The 23,738-nt window shown below is 39.7% G+C and overlaps 1 long non-coding RNA gene across 1 annotated transcript; it reads right to left on the minus strand.

Moving 5' to 3' along the window:
- Positions 1-1,705: 1,705 nt before the first annotated feature.
- LOC106098239 (uncharacterized) lies at positions 1,706-21,890 on the minus strand. Its single transcript, XR_001224389.3, has 5 exons — positions 21,612-21,890; positions 19,690-19,770; positions 15,931-16,051; positions 10,203-10,332; positions 1,706-2,908 (listed from the first exon to the last, which is right to left on the minus strand). It is a non-coding gene; the product is annotated as an uncharacterized LOC106098239 (long non-coding RNA).
- Between the last annotated feature and the right edge of the window lie 1,848 nt (positions 21,891-23,738).

The raw sequence follows: 23,738 nt of genomic DNA on the forward strand, positions 1-23,738 counted from the left end.
GGTCGCGGAACACTGGACCAGCTCTTTATCCTCTCGAGGATACTTGAGGGTGCATGGGAGTTTGCCCAACCAGTCTACATGTGTTTTGTGGACTTGGAGAAGGCATTCGACCATGTCCCTCGGGGTGTCCTGTGGGAGGTGTTGCGGGAGTATGGGGTGTCTGGCCCACTGCTACGGGCCATTCGATCCCTATACAACCGTTGTAAGAGTTTGGTTCGCATTGCCGGCAATAAGTCGGACTCGTTTCCGGTGGGTGATGGGCTCCGCCAGGGCTGCCCTTTATCACCGATTCTGTTCATAATTTTTATGGACAGGATTTCTAGGCGCAGCCGAGTGGCGGAGGGCTTTCACTTCGGTGGCCTCAGAATCTCATCTCTGCTTTTTGCGGATGATGTGGTTCTGATGGCTTCATCGGGTGGGGGCCTCCAGCTCGCACTGGAACGGTTCGCAGCCGAGTGTGAAGCAGCGGGAATGAGGATCAGCACCTCCAAATCTGAGGCCATGGTTCTCAGCCGGAAAAGGGTGGAATGCCCACTCCGGGTCGGGGATGAGTTCCTGCCCCAAGTGGAGGAGTTTAAGTATCTCGGGGTCTTGTTCACGAGTGATGGGAGAAGGGAGCCGGAGATCGACAGACGGATTGGTGCTGCGGCTGCAGTGATGCGGACGCTGCACCGGTCCGTCGTGGTGAAGAGGGAGCTGAGTGTAAAAGCGAAGCTCTCAATTTACCGGTCGATCTACGTCCCGACCCTCACCTATGGCCACGAGCTGTGGGTAGTGACCGAAAGAACGAGATCGCGGATACAAGCGGCAGAAATGAGCTTCCTCCGAAGGGTGGCTGGCCTCTCCCTTAGAGATAGGGTGAGAGGTTCGGCCATCCGGGAGGGGCTCAGAGTAGAGCCGCTGCTCCTCCACATCGAAAGGAGCCAGTTGAGGTGGTTCGGGCATCTGATAAGGATGCCCCCTGGGCGCCTCCTGGGTGAGGTGTTCCGGGCATGTCCCACCGGGAGGAGGCCCCGGGGCAGACCCAGGACGCGCTGGAGAGATTATATCTCTCGGCTGGCCTGGGAACGCCTTGGTGTTCCCCCGGATGAGCTGGAGGAGGTGGCTGGGGAGAGGGAGGTCTGGGCTTCTCTGCTTAGGCTGCTGCCCCCGCGACCCGACTTCGGATAAAGCGGATGAGGATGGATGGATGGATGGATGGATCTTCATACCAAATTTTGACTTTAAAGCTCTTGATTGAGAACTACTGATTTTGGTTACTTTGTGATGCAGTAAATATCGTTGTAAATTGCAGGCTTTTGTTGTTTGCCCTGTTGAAACCATGTGTAATATACGTAACACAAATTCAGCTACTAAATTTATTTAGTAAATTCATTTAAATGTTTAGGAATAAATATCAAGTGAAAAAATGTTTTTGATAACAAGTTTATTTTGTTTAAAAATTGTACTTAATCAGGATTAAGTATACTTAATCAACATTGTATTACAATGTACATAACAATGTCATGATAAAATACTGTGCCATTTAGAATTCCTATATATTATTCCCAATATTTAATACTAAAATAACATACTAACAAGAACATCATTATCACCTTGGCCTTTCATCTGAATCTTTTGATATTGAAGGTGAGATCAGAGATCAACTGTGACATGATATTTCAAATCCTTATGGTACTTTCTATAAGTTGACAACAAATTAGAAGCTTTTTTTAGGCTTTTTTGTTTTTCAACCAATAAATCATTAAGTTGACCTTTAAGACCTTTATGGATGCAAACCAAATTTTTATGAATTGTCAACATGACTCACTCCAGACAAACTTTTGTGATGACATAATGATGTCACAAATCCTACCAAAAACAACTTCCGTGGCAGAGTTAATAAATCACTACATCTACTTCACATTTTTCTATCAAAACACCAAGAAAAACACTACTGTTTTAATTTATCCTTCTTTTGGTCCTGTGTGATTTGTCACTGTGAGGTGAGCAAATAGCATCCTCACTGCTAATACTCCAATCTGTTGTGTCCTGTAGTGGGACAGCTCTGTATTCAGTGTTGTGAAATAAGTCCCACTTGGCACACAACAGGAAGATCACTATGTTAAGTATTGCATTTTTAGCGCTTTTTCATGGCAGCAAAATTTGATGTAGATGTTGCTTTTCTCCTAACATCTCTGTGGACTGCAGCCAGAGTCATGGTTTGCCAAAGGTCAACAGTCATGGCCAGAGATGGTGACACTATGCATGCATTGAATGCTGATTGGCTTAAAGTTTGTCAAGAACAGGGATAGAGCATCGAGAGCAGAGTTCACAACAAAGAGGAGGCAGTTCAAGAAAAGGGCACAGACAATGCGTACAGTGGACAGCTTTGTTTTTACCAGTCTCTTTCAACTCCATACAAAGTCTCTGTGTATAATTACTTCTGTCTCCTCCACTGCTGGGACTAAACTAAAGGACAACAACAGCACCAATGGGAACAAAGGAAGTCCATGTTATAAATTCTTGAGACTGCTCAAAGGTGACAACGGACAGCTACAACAAACAGACTTCTTGTCGTTGCAGGGAACTTAAACTGTGCTCTCATGTTACCAGCCCACTGAAAGGGGGTTAAGTGGCATTTCCACTACATACCAATATCTCAGTTGTTCTCAAACCTTTTCGTGACATGATTCACTTCAGAAGTCAAAAACAGCTTGCACTTCCTTAGACAATGTTTTAATTTATTTTAATCAGTTAGAAAAATTCAGGATGAATTGTGTGAAAATGAAAATCAGTATAGTAGTTTCACTTTATATTTTTCCACCTTGATATCCACACCCCACCTTCAGTTGTTCAGTATCCCACATTTTCAGAAACACTGCAGTAGGCAGTGATCACCTCATTTAGCCGTGGTCGTTCTGCCCTGCTGAACACAAGATTACAGAGTTTAGATCAGCCACAAAAGTCCGCATTAGGAGATTGGATGGCTTGCAGAGACACAAGCCATCCTATTTTCAACTGTGACACATGAGTTTGAAACCCCATCTTTTGGACTTCAGTCTCTACTGCTTTTGCTCACTGTTTACTCTTGTTTTCACATGCTGCGTTGTTAAGATTATGCACCAAAATCTCTTGGTCATGCTTTCACATCATAAAGCACTTGGAAAGCTCTGTTTGCTAACTTAGAACATTTGCCACTGGTGATTTTTCACATGGCCACTAGCAATCTCCTACATAATCTGGATTAATGCTGTTGTATCACTAAGTACAATGAATGATAATGGTCTTTTGGGCTTGCTGATAAGTGCAGAAGGTGACCTACTGGCAATGCAATTGATAACAACTGAAAGGACGCTCGCTGATGTTTGTTAGGCCCTGTTGCTACTGCTTTCAATCTCTTTCCCTCCCAGCCTTTCCTCATTTGATGGCTATACAACAAACCTTTTCTTCCCGTAACTCTAACTTTCCTTTATATTTGTAGAAATACATTTGCAACTGTGACTTTTAAGTGTACTTTAAAAGCTACAGGCTGGTCAGAAAACATATGAGTTGTAAGTAAGGAAGCTATCTGCAAGCCAAATATTCTCCAGGTCATGCCCACAAAAATCAGAAACAGGCCTGGAGAGAGTGGAAAAGCCAGTGAAAATCATGGTTATTTCATAAACACAGATTAATAGGGACTGAGAACTAACACTATGGGCCTTTTTACATTTCATCAAGCTCCACGCGCTGGCACAAGGGTGACAGGGTGAAAAAATTAAAACCACATTGGGCGCACTGCAAACAGGAGGGTTTGCCCAGTCCTTTTTGTTCATAGCAGAGCATATAGAAAGAAAGTGCAAGTTGTAAGTGTATAAGTTATTCAAACCTTTAGGATAAAAAAGTTTCCATTTCCTTTCAGACTTGCAGTCAGCGCACACTGCTCAAAAAGCAGAGCAGAAGTTTCACGTTGTGGTTTCACAGATCAATGGCTTCTCCTTTGCCAGTGTCTCCGGCATGATAAAACAGCCCTCTCTCTGTATGCGCTCCGAGTCTGAGCTACATCTAATGTGCCTGGCTAAAAAGGTCACCAAGTTTAAATAACAAACAAAAAATGTGTTCCCCATTTGTTGTTGTTTTTTAAATTCTCAATCAATAAATTCAGGGTTCAAGAACATACAAATGCAAGAGTGATATAGAAGACTGACATCTAATTCATGTATTTATGAAGAGGGGAAAATGGGGCAGGTGTATTTTTTTCCTCAACCTTAGATCCTCAGCTGGGGGCCTGGGAGTTTTACAGGCTCTGCACAGTATCTTTCCTGATCCCTCCTGGGACCACTTTGGACTTCACTTTCCTCATCTGCTCCAGTTGTTCCCTCAGCCCCTGGTACTTCACAGTCTTCTCATACTCCTTCTTTCTGATGTGACTGTCAGCTGGGATTGTCACACCTATCATAACTGCTGCCTTCTGCTCCTTGTCAACCACCACCATGAATGGTTGGTTGGCCAGCAGCTGCTTATCTGTCTGGAACTTAAAGTCCCACAGGAGCCTAGCTGTACTTTTCCCAACCCCTTATGGAGGTGTCTCACATCAGGACTTGGGGAGTTTTAATCCATACCTTGGCTATGGCTTTCACTGAACACTGTCCCAGCTTCCATTTTACAACCAGTTACAATTTGCTGAATTTTCTCCGGAGCATTTTTACTGCAACTAGGGTATTTTTTGCTGTGGTAGATTTCTGCCTCTGTGAATCTGATGCTTAGGGCCCGTTCTTGCACCTCTGTGCCTGAGGCACTATTGCAGCAGTTCATCTCAGGGGGCCATCTTCCTGATGTATTTGTGGATGCTCCTTGTTTCATCCTGGATCATGGCTCTGAGACGCAGTATATTCTTTATTATTGGGGAGAAAGGAAAGAAAAGGTACTGGTCCTATTGGGCCACAGGTGCTGCCAGACGTGTCAGACAGGAGCGATTCTTTGCTATATCTAGGACTCTTTACTTTATCAACATGAGACGGTGTTGCATCTGTTTTTGATGTGTTGTTTATTTCCCCAAAGGGTCTAACTTGTCAGTTTGAAAATAAAATTTATAAAAAACCTCTTACAGGAAATGTAAATTAATGTTTAAGATGGTCCAATACCATTTCTCAGATCATGGAGATAAACTTTTGATGGCGCTAATTCTTCAGGACACAGTGCAGTTCAGAGTATTTACAATAGTGTGTTTATTGTGAGATAAAAGACCTTACAATATGGACATGCACTTGGCTTCAGTGGGGAGGGGAAAACCCTTTTAGAGGAAGAGATCTCTTATAAAACAGCAAGGAATGTGCACCATGTTACAGCCTTATTCTAAAATGAATTAAGTTTATTTTCACCTCAAAATTCGACACACACTACCCCATGATGACAAAGTGAAAAAAGTTTGCTTAAAATTCTTGCAAAATTATTAAAAATGAAAAACAACATTATAACATGTACATAAGTATTTGCTGCCTTTTCCATGACTCAGGTACATCCTGTTTCCACCAATCATCTGAGAGATGTTTTACAACTTGATTGGACTCCACCTGTGCTGAAGTTGGTTAGACATGATTTGGAAAGGCACAAACCAGTCTATTAAAGGTCCCATAGTTGACAGTGCATGTCAGAGCACAAACAAAGCCTTTAAATCCAAGGAATTGTAGACCCCTGGCTGTAGAGTGTATCAAGGCAGAGATCTGTGGAAGGTCCCAATTAGCACAGCAGTCTCCATCATCAGTAAATGGAAAAAGTCTGGAACCACCAGGACTCTTCATTGAATTGGCCACCTGGCCAATCTGATTTTATTTTTCTTTCAAATCTTTCTTCATATCAACTTTGATTTACATTTCAAAATATTCAGCATCCCCTGTTATTTTAGCCCCAGTTGTCACCATGTTCTGGCTTCCTCCTTGGACCTCAGAGACTCTTAATCAAGTTTCTCCATTTGGACTGTCCTTTTTTGCCTTACCATTACAGCCTTCTCTCTTACAACATTGTCACTGATCTCTGCACTTCAACTCCAGGTAAAAGTATTTCCTTATATAGAAAAAAAAAATGGGGGTATTTCTATATGCAGATAGTATGCAGTTTGCAGACAGCGGACACAAATCCCTTGATTTACACTAAGTCAGATTTACTAACATATGCACGCCAATAAGAACAAAATTGTAAATCTGAAATGATTTTATGGGCAAACTCATTTTTTGTTCAGGAGGAAAACATTTCCGAGCACATATTAGTAAAATAGGCTGATTGATAAGAAGCCTTGGGGTTTGTTGAGATGTGACGTTGCAAACCTAAGCCATGCTGCCATGTTCTTTTTAGAAGAGGCTTTCTCCTGGTAACTCCTTTGAACAAGCCATACTTGTTCAGTCTTTTTGGAATTGTACTGTGATGGACTTTACCATTTAACATGCTAACTGAGGTCTGTAGAATCTAAGACGTAGCTCTTGGGTTTTTTACAGTTTCTCTTAGTATTGCACAATCTGACTTTTCTGACTTGGCCAGAACATCCACTTCTGTGGAGACTGTAGCATTATCTTAACATACACCTGAATCTTCCAGTCCTACTGCCAAAGCCTCAGACATGCTGTTGATCACTTAATTATGTGGATTTAATTAGCAGCACCTGGCTGCTACTTACCATCTTATTCCTGTGGAAGCAGTTAGGGTGGACTTGCAGTGTACTTAGTTTTTGCCTTGAGGTCATTTGTGTTGTGATTTGATGCTATGTAAGTGAAATTGAAAAATGCACACTTTTTTCCCTTTGATAAACAAACTTAAAAAAAAAAAAAAAAAAAAAAGAAAAAGATGTTAAATTCCAAGTCCTCAAAGAGAAGCACCACTCATCAGCCTGCTATTTGGTTTTTAAGCCAAGATCAAGTTCTTGATTTAGGCTGGGGAAGTGTGCTTCAGTCCATTCTGAGCCATAGTTAATTAATGACCATTTGCAGAGACATATTAAAACCTCTGTGGCAACTTTTTAAAATTATAGGTTACTGTAATATGTCTCAAGACTGTTGAAATTGTCACAGTTCTGATCGAGATTCATCAAAAGCTTCTCAATTAGGAGACATCTCAGTTGACACCAGAGAGCTTTTCTATCTAATGAAGTACCTCACATTATGGCCCTGCTAGTAAATTATTCAACTAAACTCCTAACGGGGGGTGGATCGGAAGACAGACAGAGAAAAAAAAAAAAAATGAAAATGAAAGAAGTCTCCTCATCATTTTCAATTCATCACCTTTCTTCCATATTGCCCTGCAGATCACAGAGAATATTCACCTAATCAGATTTATGATTTATCCCATTTAAATTCAGTCGACTTTCTCAAACGCTGAGAGATGGTGGGTGGAGAAGAGGCTGAGAAAGAAAGGTGCAATTTATAATCTACAAAAGAAAGACAATATGTGGGTGACCTCTATTTGAATGAATAAAGATTGGCTTTTTAAAATGTTTCACTATTGCACTATTTCTAATGAGCTTAAATTATCAACAGATAAGTGTCTCAGACTCAGAAATCACAAGGCAGTTTCTTCTGATATGTACTATTAAAGGAAGACTATGGGATTTCAAAATCAGCAATCTTGGTACAAAAAGTAAAGCTATCATGCCATTACGTTATCACTGCTATCTTATACCACTGAGAATTTTATCATAGTGTAAATTCATGTTATCTCACAAAATGACTCAAGGACAACCTTCTACTTATTTTAGATTTACTTCCTTCTAAATGACTGATTATGTTACAAAACTGTAACCCAGACAAGTGTCTGGGTTACACAATCCTTTCGCCAAATTCAAATAGAAACAACAATACATGAATGTGTATTGTTGCATGGTGTTTTTCCAAGTCACTTTTATTAAATGTCAAATAATACAAACTTGACACAGAAGAAAAATGAGTGTAATTTGACAAACTGAATGCACATCCATTACTTTGTGTACACGGCAGCACTTAATGTCTCGCGCACGTGCATGTTTTTATTGATTTCTAAATATCTGAACCATTTATTCAGCATGTGCATGAAATTCTAAAAAGAATATGTAATCTCAGCCGCCCGCTGTAATTAATTTGTTTTGGACAAATTACTTCATCATGTTTGTGTGAAAGTGAAAAAGGAATGAATGTCAAAAACTTTACTCCATAGTACCGCAAGTGGTTGAAAACTTCCCAAGGTAACTTTAAAAGCAGAATTCACCCAAAAAGGTTTATTTAATCATCAAGATTAATGTGGTCCGAGGAGCTTTCTTAGGCCCCAGTCATGGCAACCACATGGCTACCACTGGCCACTAGGGAATATTTGGGCAAGTTGTTGCTGGAAGTCACTGTGAAGTTAAAGACCAGTCAGTCGCCCCCTGGTAACCAACTGTTGCTAGGTAAAAAATTATGTACTGTTGGTGAGTGGCTGTTGGTTGTTGCAGGACATGCAGTGGGTTTAAAAAAAAAAAAAAAGAAGATGTATATGATGCTGCAAAAAACAACAACAACAAAAAAAGCTCTTTGGCTGCTAGCAAGTTGCACCAGTCTCCCATAGTTTGCATGGAAGATGCCAACTTGTCTGCAAACATTAGCAAACTGCTCACCAAGCAGTAGCGAAACTGCAAAAAGCATGACATAAATGTGAACTGGGGATTGTTCGACTTTAAAGTAAAAATTGTACATCACCACTGAAACAGACATGTTAGAAAAGCCACGACTTTTACTTCAAAGTTGACCGTTTTCTGTTTCCATTTGGCATCTCACTTTTTACAAGTGTCACTGCCTCTTGGTGGTTAGTTTGCTAGTGTTTGGCGACAAATCTGGATCTTCCATGCAAACTACAGTTGATCATGCCAACCTGATAGCAACCGAAGCAATCACAAGCAGGTTTGTGATGCAGCAACCGTTTTGCAACCGGTTTCACGCAGCAACAGCCTCATGCATCATGTTACCTTTAACTGCTCAAACTGAGGAATTGAAGAACTAGCACAAAACTTTACAGGCACAGGCTTCCCAAATCTTTCTAAAAAGAATCAGCTCTTTATATGAATTCTTTTAAGAGCTGGTTTTTGAGCCTGATCGACAGCAAACACAAATTAACCAACTGGAACAGCTTTTTGTCTGCATTTGGGATCTACATCTGTGGATATCTGCCAGCTCATCACTGGCCTACCATCCACACACAATGGTTTGTTTGCATGTGTGAGACAGAATACCTGGATAATCAGCAGTAAAACACAGTGGAGGATTACCCCATGGATCATCATGGTGCAAGTCACCAATTTGTTAATTTGTTATTCATTGTAACTTGAGTACACAGACAAAAAAAAGCATAGGCAGAAATACAACAAGAGCATCCAAAGGACAACACACCTCTGGGACACTGGTGCTGTTGCTGCATTCACGGCTCAATTTTTTAAATAGGTGGCACAGAGAGGGAATCACAATATTTAATCAGAAATAAGATGAGTGCAGAAAATTGGAGTAGAAAACGTTTGGGCACGATTTTCAAACAGGCATTGCAGCATAGCATAATATAGTGTAATATTGAGTTTGGTAATTACAGAAAATCGGAAAAAAGTATTTCAACTGTATGCAAGTAAAAGTTGCAATTCTACTCAAGTATTAATAGTGCATGGGTTGTATAATCAATATATATTTAAAGTACCTGAAGTAACCGTATTCATTATGTAGAATGACAGTTTTCATTATTGTATAAATGATATTACTGGCTCATAATAACCGATTCATTAATCTGTATAGGACTTTAATGTTGCAGCTGTTAATGATTTAGTGGTAGCTTGAGCTATAATACTGCAATTTACCAATAAAATGATGAGTAACTAAAAATTTAAAATAAATGACATGGAGCAGAAACGTCAAAATTTGCATCCAAATAATAATATAATAGAGTATAGGCTGAAAGTAATCTAACACAAAGTGACTTAAATACATTTAAATATATATATTTATACGTATTTATAAATCTAAAATACCTATTTTCGATATATTAGTCTGTACTTCAGTACTTGGATAAATGTTAGAGGTGGGCAAACTGATTAAAGTATGGATACTATCAATACTAACACTGGTTCAGTATGTAACTCATTAAATTATGTTACATAAATAATTTTTTGTAAATAACAAAATATACTTATAACATGCACAATTTAAAAAAAAATGACTGAACCTTTTTGTGTAGCTGGATAGTGTAGTGGTAAGACTACACACCTCTGTAGCTGGAGTTGCAAGTTCGACTCCTGGCTTAGACACCCCATGCTAAAAACCAAGCCCTGGAATGGCGTGGCTACGTCTGCAGCCTGTCTTCAGCTCGGACACAAGCATTTCACTACATCTTGTACTGTGTATGTGACAAATTAAATTGAAAACTGTCACATATTTGTATAGCCGTAGGTCACATTTAAACAGAATTTGCTCCACAGTGCTTTAGAGGTAGGCACATTTACATTCCTGGTCTCCAGAAATCCCAGTCTCAAATTACATGAAAAACTGGAAGATGTGAATTGATGTATTAACTAATTATTATGGAAAGTAGAGCACTCAGTGATTTAGTGTTTTTCTAAATTTGGCAAATTGATGATGATTCCTATAAATCACAACACACTGCCCTCCGCTACATATACTGCCTTTACCAGTCAAAATATTCATATCTGCATTGATATTAGCAATACTGGCCCTGTATTTACTTCGTGTTGAATCTATACCCAAATTTCTAATATTGCACAGCACTAGTAAATATACCAAGTTGCTTTCCTGCTGGAAGGCAACAAATCCATGCCCTTATTCAATGTTGTTGAACATTGTAAGCTTAACAGTATTACTGTCCAATGCTATTGGTCATGGGGCACCAGGGGAGCCAATCATTTTTCAGGGTTAGCCATCCTCTGCCCTTTGGACTTGCCCATGCTACTGAATGTGGAGTAAATGAGTGGGAACAAAAATAGTGTAAAAGTATCTTCAAACATGAAAAAAGCCAATAAATGAACCAAACCACACAGCAGCAAAAACATCCTGTTTCACTTTGAGAGAAATGATAGATTATGTATCAGAGATATGTGACACGTCACCATCAGATTCTCTTTTTTTATGGACTAGTGATATCATTGAAGAGTGTAACTGAGACACTGTGCTTATGTATGTGCATATATTCCCTTTTTAATGATACAAAACTACCCTCTGAGCTTTATGATTATAAAAGACGCACTATAGAAAGACCGTGTTTCTTCAGTGGCACTGCATGACAGAAATCTGTTTTCCTAGTTCTAAATTGGATTAGTGAGACGTTCTCCCACCGAGTGTGGAGAGAGAAGCAGGCATGTGGAAAACACTCCTCACTAAGAGGAATCGTCTGTGCGACACAAATCATGCTGAAAGGCATAGCTGCTTTTATTGTGGGCCACCGTGCGAGGATGACAAAACTAAACCCAGACACAAATTCATATACAAAAAGGAATACATGGGGACATGTGCGCTCTCCACGCAAGGAAAAAGGCAAACGGATACGGGGAGAGAAAAAAGAGTGAGCGTCTACAAACTCAATCACACAGAAATATCCCAAACTTAAATGTACACAAGCGCAGCTGGGCTCCTTCACAATAGAAAGGGTGTGAAATTAGTCCAGGGCGTGTTGCACTGTGGGAAGGCTTTTAACACATGCCTGGACACCGGCGAGAGGTCACAACCCCTTCCTGTGAGCTGGTCATCGCTGCTCAAAAGGCCAGTTGAAAACAATTAGCTTGGTCATCTCTCGCTCAGAACCACATCCCACAGGAGCTTCAGTTCTGCTGGCAGAATCTTTGAGCCCAGGGGGGAGCCGAACTTGGGTTCAGTTGAGTTAACGTTCACGTCAAGCACCAGAACGGGGGAAGAATGTGTATCGGTGTTGGCGCCAGATGGGCCTATGTGAGTATTTCTGAAACTGCTGGAATTTTCAAGCACCACAGTCAGAAGCCACCTTGCTGATAAGAGGTCAGAAAGACTACAGGAACTCAGACGGTGGTAGTGGTGATGGTGTGAAGGTGTTGGGAATGGTTTCTTGGCACTGTTTGGGTTTCACAAGTTGTCATCTCCAGATGGCTACTTCCAGTTTGACAACACACCGTGTCACACATCTCAAAGGGGTTTTATGACAATGACAGTGAAGCAGACTTCAGTGGTCTTTACAATCACTACAACTGAATCTGTTCCATGTGGCAGAATGGGAGATTGGCAGAATTCCTCAGAGATTTTGATCCATATTGACATGATAATATTTCATAGTTTTTTCAGCTGTCCTAGATATGCTCTAATGGAGTGAGATCTGGTGTATGTTGAGGCCATTTCAGTAAAGCAAACCCGTTGTCATGTTGAAGAAGCCAGTTAAAGATGATTTGAGCTTTGTTGCATGGCACACACTCCAGCTGGAAGCAGCCATCATTGGATGGTACACTGTGGCCATGAAGGGACATGGTTAGCAGCAATACTCAGGTAGGCTGTAGAGTTTAATTTATGCTCGTTTTGTACTGAGGAGATTAAAGTGTGCCAACAAAATCTCTCTCACACTATCATGTGAAAGCTGCATCACACTCATCAGACCAGGCAACAGTTTTCCTGCCTTCTATTGTAGCTTCAGTTCCCTGTTCTTAACTGACAGGAGTGGTACTCAAGTGACGTGTGGTCTTCTGCAGCTGTAGCCCATCTGCTTCAAGGTTTGACATGTTGTCCATTCTGAGAAGCTCTTCTGCATACCTCGGCTATAACAACTGATTATTTCAGTTATTGTCATTTTCCTATGAGCTTGTAGCATTCTGACTTGACATTTCCTCATTTTGAATCATTCTCTGTAAACCCTAGAAATATCTGTGTGGGAGAATCATACTAGATCACCAGTTTGTGGTGACCCCTACTACATTCAAAGTGACTTAAATCACCTTTCTTCCCCATTTTGATGCTTAATTTGAACTTCAACACATCATCTTGACCTCTACATGGCCTTAATGCATTGAGTTGATGCCCCAGTTGAGTGAACATAGCAGTTAAACAAGTATACCTAATAAAGTGGCCCTTGAGAGTATTTGCACAATATATGCATTGTTTGCATACACTGTGAATTTTTAACATATTGCAGATACAGTCTGTCGCTTATGAATAATTGGAAATATTATTTGATATATAAACTATTATAATGGTTATAAACAAATGATGTAATGGTAATGTAAGACAATGTAATTCACTGCCACTGAAGATTCTGAGCATGATATGAACATCATGTCATTTTTGTTCTGCTCCTCTCCTGTTAGCCATTGTAATTTGTAAAATGCCACAACAAAGCAATGACAGCCATCAGCCCCTCTAGCTACACAAATTTTATTAAAATCTAATCACTGGCGTCCAAGTTATTGTGGGTGACATTTGGGTGAAAAGACAAGGGTCGATCCGTAGCGTCTCTCCTGATTTCATTGTGGGGGACAATTATGAAGTTGATCTAATCCCATTTCGTGTCTCGCCTAGATGCATGACTGCTAGATTTAGCAAATGCTAGGTGTCCTTGAGGAAGGTTTTGAGCATCTACTTTAGGAATTCTCCAGAAGCTAAAACCCCAGTATAGACAAAATAAAGTCACATGGTTTCCTCTTGACCCAAAAAACACCTGCTACATGTTTGAAACCAAATACTCAGCACACACCTTTGAAGCTTAGACAATTCCAAATCACCTTCATTGAGTGAAGGTTATCTACTCAATCTCAAAGCGTAGAGTAGGGTTTTTTTCTGCACGAAAAAAAAACGTCCTGTCCTATTATGCATTTAGCAGAGGTTTTGGCTTGTAACTGCTGAACTGCTACAAAGGAGCAGATTTAAGGTTCAGATAAAAAACAGCAAAGGTGAACTTTGAAAACTAAAGTGCATAAAGAGAATATTTCATGCAAAGCTATCAAAGAGTTGCCTTCTTACAGTTCATTTGTGAGGTTTAAAAGAGTTACAGTGAGAAGTCACAAAGTTCTATAAACATTTGGTTTTGGCTCAATAGCTTTTCCATTAGATTTAACACAAAGACTTAACATGATATGAGGCACTGTCAGCTGCAATACCAATCATGTAGTCTTAGTATTGTGTTTGGTACACCGTTTACAGGGAGTTAATGAAACTTTTGAAAAGGGGCATTGAGGTGCATTCCTTTTTTGGGGGTAAATAGTGTTTCAGCATAAATGTGGCTTTTTAATATTGATAATTTAGTTTTAGTTGCTTTTATTTTTGGAGTTTAAAGTTTTAATACTGGCTGTTGTTTAGAAGAGTAAATTCTCCTGCTTCTAGGTTAAATCTGAAGCTTCAGCCAGCCACCAGGTTAATGCAAAGACATTACAGTGCCTGGCATAGGACACCCTGCTTTAAGACTAATTGCTGTTGTTACATTTCAGGTTATGTATGGCTCAAACAAACCAGCTATAATGTGGTCATTTGTGTTGTTTAACAAATGGATTTTGTTTTTACCACTGGGCATAGCCAGGGTATTTTCTGCTTTTACCATCTCTAGAGCTAACCAAGCAATTCTAACCACATACCACCTGCAGCTTCATGTTTAATATTTTATGATTTTATGGAAAAGCAGATTTTCTAAAGTACCATGCTATTTCTTTACATTCATAAAAGGTTAAATGCTTGGCGCTGCGATACTATAAATGCAGCAGATAAGTAATAGTAATGCCTGCAGTTCACAAGCAGTATCAGACTCCCCCAGTGTTACCCACAATTGCCTGTTTGAAGTATGTATCTGCCAGCTATAAAGAATATAGTGCACATTTTGGGATTAAGAAGACAAGTCAAGTAAAAGTCTTGAGTTGATAGTCAAATCTCATTCAGCACATTGCATCAGACTTGGCATGAAACAACTTTCACTATTTTTCTATATCTCAGAAATGGAGATGTGTCTTTAAAATGGGATATCTTAAGATAACTTATTGTTCAAAAGCTTAAAGTTCAACACTAAAGCTGCTTGAGCCTCTGTAGAAGCCATGCCTCTTATATTTCAACACAATTGAAGAGAGACATAAGCTACAGATATCTTAAACTAAGGCTATAAGATTGCATGAGACAGGAAACGTCTCATCGTCACGCTCGCAGGAGATCGCGATTAGAAACTATTGATGGGACTGATAACTTTAACAACAATATTCTCATTCACAATTGTGCAGAAATATATACACAATGTCTTGCATTGCTAAACAAATGCATTTAGTCTAAAGCCTACAGTTCAGTTTTAATTTGAAAACACTTATAATAAAATGCACCAGGACACATTTGGACATTGACAAAAAAAAAATAAAAAATAAAAATAAATCATAAAAACAACAAAAACATGCAACGTGAGCAGAATAAGAAATGTAAACCAGTCTAGCATTGACAAAAGCTGGATGGATAGTGGTTTGAATGGGAGGAGCATTGCACATGAGATGCTGGTGCAATTATGCTTTGTTTTTGACATAATTGCTTTGAAGACAGAAACCAGGTCTGCAGCCGCTCGCTGTCAGTTGCTGTCCTCAAACTGACTTTGTTGACTATCTGCCATCACCTATTCAAAAGATATTTTGTTTTACCCAAATCTACACTTGTATTTTTTTATTTGTCTGGTATTTTCTTTACTGTTAAATGTCTTCCACAATAAGAGTCTTCAAATCCTATTTATTATTTGAGAGAATTACCAATACTTGCACTTGAATATCTTAAAAGATATTCTCTTCCATTCCAAGAGCTGTCTGCCTGAGTCTATTAAACTCCAGACTTAGCAGGGCCTGTCTGACAGTGGAGGGCAGGTGGATTTTAAACCTCTCTATAACCCTGTCAATGAAGGAACTTCACTTTCCCTGTGTGTGTGCATGCGTGCATGTGTGTGTGAGGTTGTGTAGGCATAGGTGGTGTGTGCGCATTAGTTCCCATGTGCCAAGCGTGTGAGTGAATGACTCACCTCCAGTGACGGTCTGGGATTGCAGAAAAAGAAAGACAGGGCTGGAGGTTAATCTGAGGTTGGTACAGTTCATCAGATTCCTGAAGTGATGTGTGGCAGCTGCGGGAGCAGCAAGCGGAGCCTGGAGAGGTGAATACAGAACTGCAGAATCAACAACACTGACTAATAATAGCCATCCTCACTTTGCACAGAGGTAAACAACAAACCTAAGACATATCTGACAACTGGAGACACCGTTAACGGTGCACTAACTACTCTGTTTCTATTTAAAAGGCAGAGAAAGCACACAGGTTATCCACGTTTTCTCTGCCACGTCAGCCTTTTGCAGGCAAGTACATGACAGGGAATACAGTGATTACAACAGTAATTTGACAGTTTCTGCCCAAACATTAATGCCATCAGTGACACTCAGCAATATACTGGCTATGGTATGCAGCAGCTTTTTTCTTTTGGCAGTGTGTTTCCCTGAGGATCTTCAGGAAACAAAAGCAAGCAAAAGTTGAATTGCTTTTTAAATCCATGAAATATTTTACAATTCAAAATCTACTTACATTTCTTGTAGGAGGTTCCAGTTTTTCATTATAAGCTAATGACTTGTACATCCATTTGGCTTGCACAGTTTTCATTGAAATAATGCAATATGCATTACATTACATTTATCATATATTATATAATAGCACTAATAAACCTAATGTTATTAGATTTTTTTTAAAAAAAGTGTATATATTATTTTTTGTCTCTTTTACAGTATGTGATTGACAGATACACACTTTAAAATTATTACTATGTTTATAAAAAAAAAATAGATGGAACATTTCTGTGCAATTAAAACTGAAATAATCATGCAGCTCCCTGGGTAAGATGGCTCATTCCTTAAAATCTTTGTTGGAATTATTTTTAAAAAGTAAATCATATTGCTATTAAAAACATAGTCCTGTAAACACTTTTTAAATATACAGCTTTCTGTTCTCTTTCTCTTTATATAGTGAAATCAATTTTACTCTCTACTTACCCACCTCGAGAGAGGGGAGGTAAGGAAAGCAAGAAGAGGCATTGAACTAGCTGTTTCTAAAAGAGGAGACAAAAAGGGAAAGACCTAGCCTTTATGGGGGCTGTGCTGGAGAGGCTAGCTGTGTCAGAGAGAAGTAGAAGGAGGCAGAAAAAAGTGTTTGCCCCAGAGTCAGAGCAGCAGCAGATAAACAACCTGCAAGCATAAAAGTCGGGAAAACAGGAGATCTCCAGCATCACTGACATAGATCTTGTAAGCAGGGTGGGAGCTTGTCCTCACTTGTACTTTGTGTTTAATGCTAATTATCAATGCTGGCATGTAACCCCACTAAATACAGCACGTAATGTGATAAACAGTATACAGTACCTTTTTTTAACTAGCCTTTAGCTCAGAGTGAATCTGTTTTTAAGTGCTCACAGAGCTGTTAGCGCTGTTGTTCCTAATCTTATTAACTGAATACTTACCAGCTAAACAACAAAAGTAAAAATCAATTATTAAGCTGTAATATCAGGAGCGCTCTTTAAGCCGAAAACCTCTTTTCACCATTAACCTGTAACTACAAAAAAAAAAAAAAAAGCAGGAATGCTGTTTGAACACTGTGAGCTTTTTGTTAAGCGTGTGTGCAGCACTGATGGCAACAGCAGAAAATGAGCAAATGCAAAAAGCCATTCACAATAAGACTACTAAGCCTCCAGAGGCACAGCCTCTTTAGCCTCAATATGAAAAGACCCACAGACAGACCTGGTATGTGCTCTTTGGATTACAGAAAAATCCTAGGAAAAGAAAAAAAAAAAAAGATTACTGCACCTCTTAGCCAACGTACATGCAATGAGGAAGCTGAATGAATGAATAATTATGGCAAGGAGGGCCTGAAGGAAGGTGAAGAGAATAATGGAGGGAGAAAGGGGGAGGTTGAAGGGGTGGTAGGAGTGCAAAATTGGAATTTAAAGTGCAAACAACAGAGCATTTGTGAACTGTATGGTGAGATATGAGTTTGTCTCGCTGATGCATGCAGCTATCGAAACATTTCCCTTTCATATTTACTCAAAAGAGCCTTTGAAAAATCTGAAGAGGGAAGCTCAGTAAATAAGTTTTACAAGAACAGCACTTGTGAGTGGGGAAAAAAAACCCTCTCTTTATGACAAAGAATGAACACGCTGAAGTCTGTTTACAGTGAGATCAATGGAGCGTTCAAATAATTGACTAAAAGTTTGTGAAATAAATAGATGAACAAGGCTCATATTGAATTAAGATTTTTCTTCATTTTAATGCTTTGTTTACTTTTGGGCAGAAATGCTGCAGTGAAATCCTCGAGTTACAGTGCAATTCAGATTCCGCAGGGAGCTCAATTATATTGATTTTACTGTGAGCAAAATGAAGAGTACTCCAAACACATGGTGGCATTCATGTTCTGTGTATTCCAAAAGTAAATGTGGGAATAATACATAAGAGCATTTGTTTGTTTTTTTTCTGTCATATGTGTACTGTGACAGTGGTCAGTGCTCACATTAAACATGGCTAGCCCCGCCCACCTGATTTTAAACCTTCTGTTTACTGGGACCAGCCAATTAGAAGAAAGTTGGCTTAACAGGAGGGGGAAGGGCGCTAAAGTGGGTCGTCTCAGACAATGGATGAACTGAATGGTTGCACAAAGGCTCTGTACAAGATTGTTTTGAACTGCAAAGAGCCACACTAGTGAAGTCTAAGAATAAAAATAATGAGGAGCTGGGAAAGAGCATAATAACTCCCCTTCAGCAGCAGCTGTGACTGTCCAATTCAGCTGCCATTGCATATAAGTCATGAGAAGCAAGAATTTGGTATATCACTTCTACACCTTGTTTTGCAGACTTTATTACTTTTTTCATTTTGATCAGATGTTTTCACTGATTTTATAAAATTAGCTTTTTTTCCGACCATAAAATGATCTCCCTTATGAAAACTTCAGAGCTGAGCTGTCAATCAAAGTTATCTCAACAGGTGAAAAACAATGAGTGCACATTCCAACAGGAAATGTTCAGACTTGGCTCTGTAATTACAAGCTTGTGAAAAATATACAGTCATGTGCAAAACTCTTAAGCCATCCCTTATTCCTTAATATTTCGCTTCCAACTACCCAGACTTGATGTGTTGTCTAAGCTCACAGAAGGTCTTTCAAAGTTTCTTGGCTGTTTGTTCATTCATTTGCAGTTCAGTCTTTGTTAAGTGTCTTAACACTGACCTATGAATCATCCAGGCATACAAAAGACGCTTAACTCCAGGGATAAATCAGTATTGTGTGTACACATAGCACACAAGGTAGCAAAAGCATATCAGTTTGTTCTTCAGTTTGATCCAAGTAAGACACAGTTTTGCAAGAATACATTAATATTATTACTCCAGCAAGATTGTCAAAGTGCTATTAGTAAAAAAAAAAAAAAAAAAAAAAAAAAAAAGGCATGATGTGCAGTATAAATGGTCTCAGTGGCTGTTAAGAAGCCTATTTTAAAGAAGGTAAACTGAGAGAAAAGGCTGAGGTATCCCACCTGAATGCAAAACACGCTCACAAAATGAGTGGCAACAGGTCTTATGAATCTAAATTTGAAATTTGGTTGAAATCAATATGTACAGATGAGGTAGAGAGAGAGGCGAAACAGCGAGTGTCTACAGCCATTTGTAAAATAGGGTGGAGACTTTCAGCCAGTGGCAGAGGAGATCTTGTCAAAGTTGATAGAATTATGAACACAGAAAAGTACCTTCAGATTTTTACCCACCATGCAATACCACATGTGAAGCATCTGATTGGGCAGCATCTTCATTTTTCATGACAATGATCCCAAACAGTAAAAGCATACCTGAATAGAAAAACACACAATGGAACGCTTTCAGTCATGGATCGTTCTCCCAGGAGCCCAAATTTCAACATTATTCAAGCAGAGAGCAAGTGGAACAAAAGGCAGCCAATATTTAAAGAAGAGCTTTGAATGTCTTTCAAGAAGCCTGGAGGACTATTCCTGAAGACTACTTAAAGAAATGACGATAAAGGTTGGCTAAAAGAGTTCATGGCTTGTTAAAGAATAAAGGTGGTCACCCCAGGTCTTTGCTTTCAAGCTTGTTAAAATTGTACAAACTCTGTTTTTGCCTTTTATACTGTGGTTTTATGTATGATTGCACATTTCTATCAATCTTTGCACCCGTTTCCTATCTAACCAAATATAAAGAAAGATGGGTGGCTCAAGACTTTTGCAGCCCTGTATACTATATGAATAAGGGTATATATGGATGTAAATATTTGTTACCTATGCAGAGTTTGTACAGTGTTGGCTCAATTCAAATGATCACTTCTAACACAATAGCTATCAGTGCACTTCCTGCAATATCAGCACAGCACGCTGGATAATCTACTAAATGTGCAAAGTGCATCTTAAATGACAGGAAGTGTGCTTCCAGGCAGCCATGACTAACAAATAACGTGCACAGTGCCAGACTCAGAAAGCGTGTCACATTATATTCCAAATGCTCAGTAAATCTGGCTCTGCGAGCTTACGTCAAGCAATTGTAGATTTTTAACAGCAGCGTTATAAATCAATGACAGGGGCAGATCAGAGTGTTACCTTGAAGACAAAGGTCAAAATTAAAAACTGTTGAATGAATGAATCTATAGTGCCAAATGGCAAACAATACAAGCGCCCAGTGCCAACCTCTCTATTTGGTTTGCCATAAGTGAGAGCATAAATGAGTAATTGAGTTAGTTCAAGAGCTTTCGGTGCACTTCATATATAAACAAAAAAAAACTTTTTGAAGAGTCCACCCTTCACAGCTGGTAGCCTTATCTTCAAAAGAGTGCCAGCACTGGGGCGCCACTCTGCGGGGCAAGAAAACACCAGAACATCTTACACCCTCCACATCAAAATGCAACAAATGAAAGGCATGAAATTCTCTCTGAGAGTCCCAACCCTCACAGACCACACCATCAGGTGAGGGTGCAGCCAGGCTGTCTGGTAAATACAGCTCTGCTTCTCCTAGCGATCCCAGTCTTTCTGCCAAGAATCTTGTTCTTCGTTATTTTAATTCTGTTCCCTCTCCAGGATACACACCTCTTTCACACAAACAATCTTCACTTTTTTTCCTCACATTCACTACCTCCTACACATGCCCCTCCTCTTTGCTTTAAAAAAAAAAAAGAAAATCAATCTCACGTTCCCTCCTCCTTTCTCGTCTGTTTCTCTCTGCTGTGCATGCCGTAGTGTTTTGCCATGGCTCTTACCTTTTCCCCTGTAGGGCTGTGTGTCTGCTGTAATGAATTGTACTTAATTGCCAACTGGGACCCACAGCCTTAAATATAATTCTCAGGACACTTAACCCAGGTCACAATGAATGATAAACACACCTTAATAAATGGGCTTGGGCTCGGAGCGGAGAAGAAAACCATTTTTCTCTCAAGGCCCAACCACAGGTAGGCAGACACACAGAGTGTATTGTAAATAATTGCAGAAATAATTGGTACTTTTAAACACATAATCCAATTTTCACACTTTGAGGGCATATTCACATAACACTGCCATGCCTATTCACCTGAAATAGAACTGAAAATAAAGTGAACAAAGCTTAATTTAGCCCTCTGCATTAAATCTATGTGGCATCTACAACAAGAGTGGCTAACACTGTTGCCAACATATGCAGGTGCATGGTGTACCTGGGTTGCTAGGTGATTTTGCTGAGCTGGTGGTGGAGTTCCTATCTTTGAGGTCACACCTTTCCTTCCAGTCAACTCAAAAAATAGTGGCCGAAGATGTTCTACCAGTCATCACCCAAAGAATCTGGAGTGTTTGTCATGAACTGTGTGTGGAGCAGGCAGATAGGACCCAAATGCAGACTTTCAGAGACAAAACATGAACTCAAAAAACTCAGCTTTATTGCTGGCACAAGTCAATGCAGAAACTAAACTAGGAACATAACACACAACCAGGTATGAGGGAGATCGCAACACTAGACAGAAGAAAACAAAGGGCTTAAATACACAGGGAATGACGAGGGAACAGGAGACACATAGAGAACACAGCTGGGGCAAATTACACACAACGAGACAGAGGACGGAAAGCTAAACATAACACATGAGACAAGGTTCCTTCAAAGTAAGAGAAGCAAAACAAAACATGGTGCACACAGACAGGAGACCACCAAAGTAAAACAGGAAATAACCGGAACGCACACACAGAGACGCAGACAGACACACAGAGACATGACTGGGGAAACATGGATAAACATGACAGGCAGGGGGAAACAGAATGAAACACGAAAAGGGAAGCAAGACACAAAACTCACAAATACAAACACAGACACACAGAAAGAGACACAGAGGGCAGACACACAAGAGGGAATCTAATAAACAAAAGCTAAACAGAACAATCTTGGCACTGCAGAATAAACTCAAGACTAACAAAGTGGACTTAAGCATAAATCATAACACAAAATGAGAAAACCACAAGAAAACTCTAAACGCTGGGTGAAATGACCCAGGACCACGACAGTGTACAGCCATCTCTAGAGTTCAAAAAGAATGGTCCAAAAAAATAGAAAATAGCCCGTGAGCAGCAGTTCTCTGGGTGAAAACGCCTTGTTAATGCCAAATTTAAGAGGAGAATAGCCAGACTGCTTTAAGCTGATAGAAAGGCAACAATGACTCAAATAACCAGTTGTTTTAACAGAGATATGCAGAAGAGCATTTTTCAATGCACAACACATTGAACCTTGAAGCAGACTGGCTACAGCAGCAAAAGACCAAACCATGTCCTATTCCTGTGACCTAGGAACAGGACACTGAGGCTACAATTCACAAAACCGCACCAGAATTAGACAACAAAAGATTTGAAAAACATTGCCTGCTCTGATGAATCTTTCAGAATCATTCTGAATAATCATTCAGATGGTAGAGTCAGAATCTGGAGTATTGTTTATACACCACAGACTACCTAGCTATCGTTGCTGACCTTGTTATTGTTTGTCCATCCCTTTGTGACCACAGTGTACCCATCTTCTGATGGCTGCTTCAGGCAGGATAACACACAATATCACAAAGGTCAGATAATCTCAATCTGGTTCTTTGGACATGGCAATGAGTTTTTACTTAAATGGCCTCCACAGTCACCAGAGCTCAAGCCAATGGAGCAACTTTGGGATGTGGTGAAACATGAGATTCACATCATTTCTCAAGTAACATGGATACATATGGATTCAATGTACAAACAACAGAGCATCAATGTAGAATGTCTTAGAATGATAATTTAATATTAGGAATAACTGTCTCTGTCCTAAAATAGAGATAATCCCTGTAGCCTGTATTCACTACCCACTATCTATCCACTATCCTGTGATGTCATGCACTGATTTGTTTTAAAGCCTCCAGTTTAGCATTAGTTGCCCATCAGCATTTTATTTCATAACCAGATGAGGGGTGAGTCTGACTGAAAAACCAAGGGCTTGCCCATCATAATGTAGCCAGACCCTGAAGCATACTTTGGTTTATTAGCTATTTTATTAGAAACGGGACCATAATTTACATTAATGAGCATCATGCTCTATTGAAGTAGATGTGAATGTTTTCTGAAGTATGGAGCAGTTGGTTTCTTTTTTCATCAGAAGTCTCATTGTAACCAGAAGAGATGCCACCTGCTGGCCATTAAAAGAGATGTAGGTTCATCTCACCTTCCAGAGCTCAACATTATGTCCACCTTTGACATACAGTCTGTGTTATTCCAGTTTTCCTTCAGCGCTTAAAGCTATATGACACCAAGCACCAGTTATATTTCAGAAATGCGCAACC

Source organism: Oreochromis niloticus, linkage group LG17 (assembly GCF_001858045.2).
Source record: "Oreochromis niloticus isolate F11D_XX linkage group LG17, O_niloticus_UMD_NMBU, whole genome shotgun sequence".
Lineage (NCBI taxonomy): Eukaryota > Metazoa > Chordata > Actinopteri > Cichliformes > Cichlidae > Oreochromis > Oreochromis niloticus.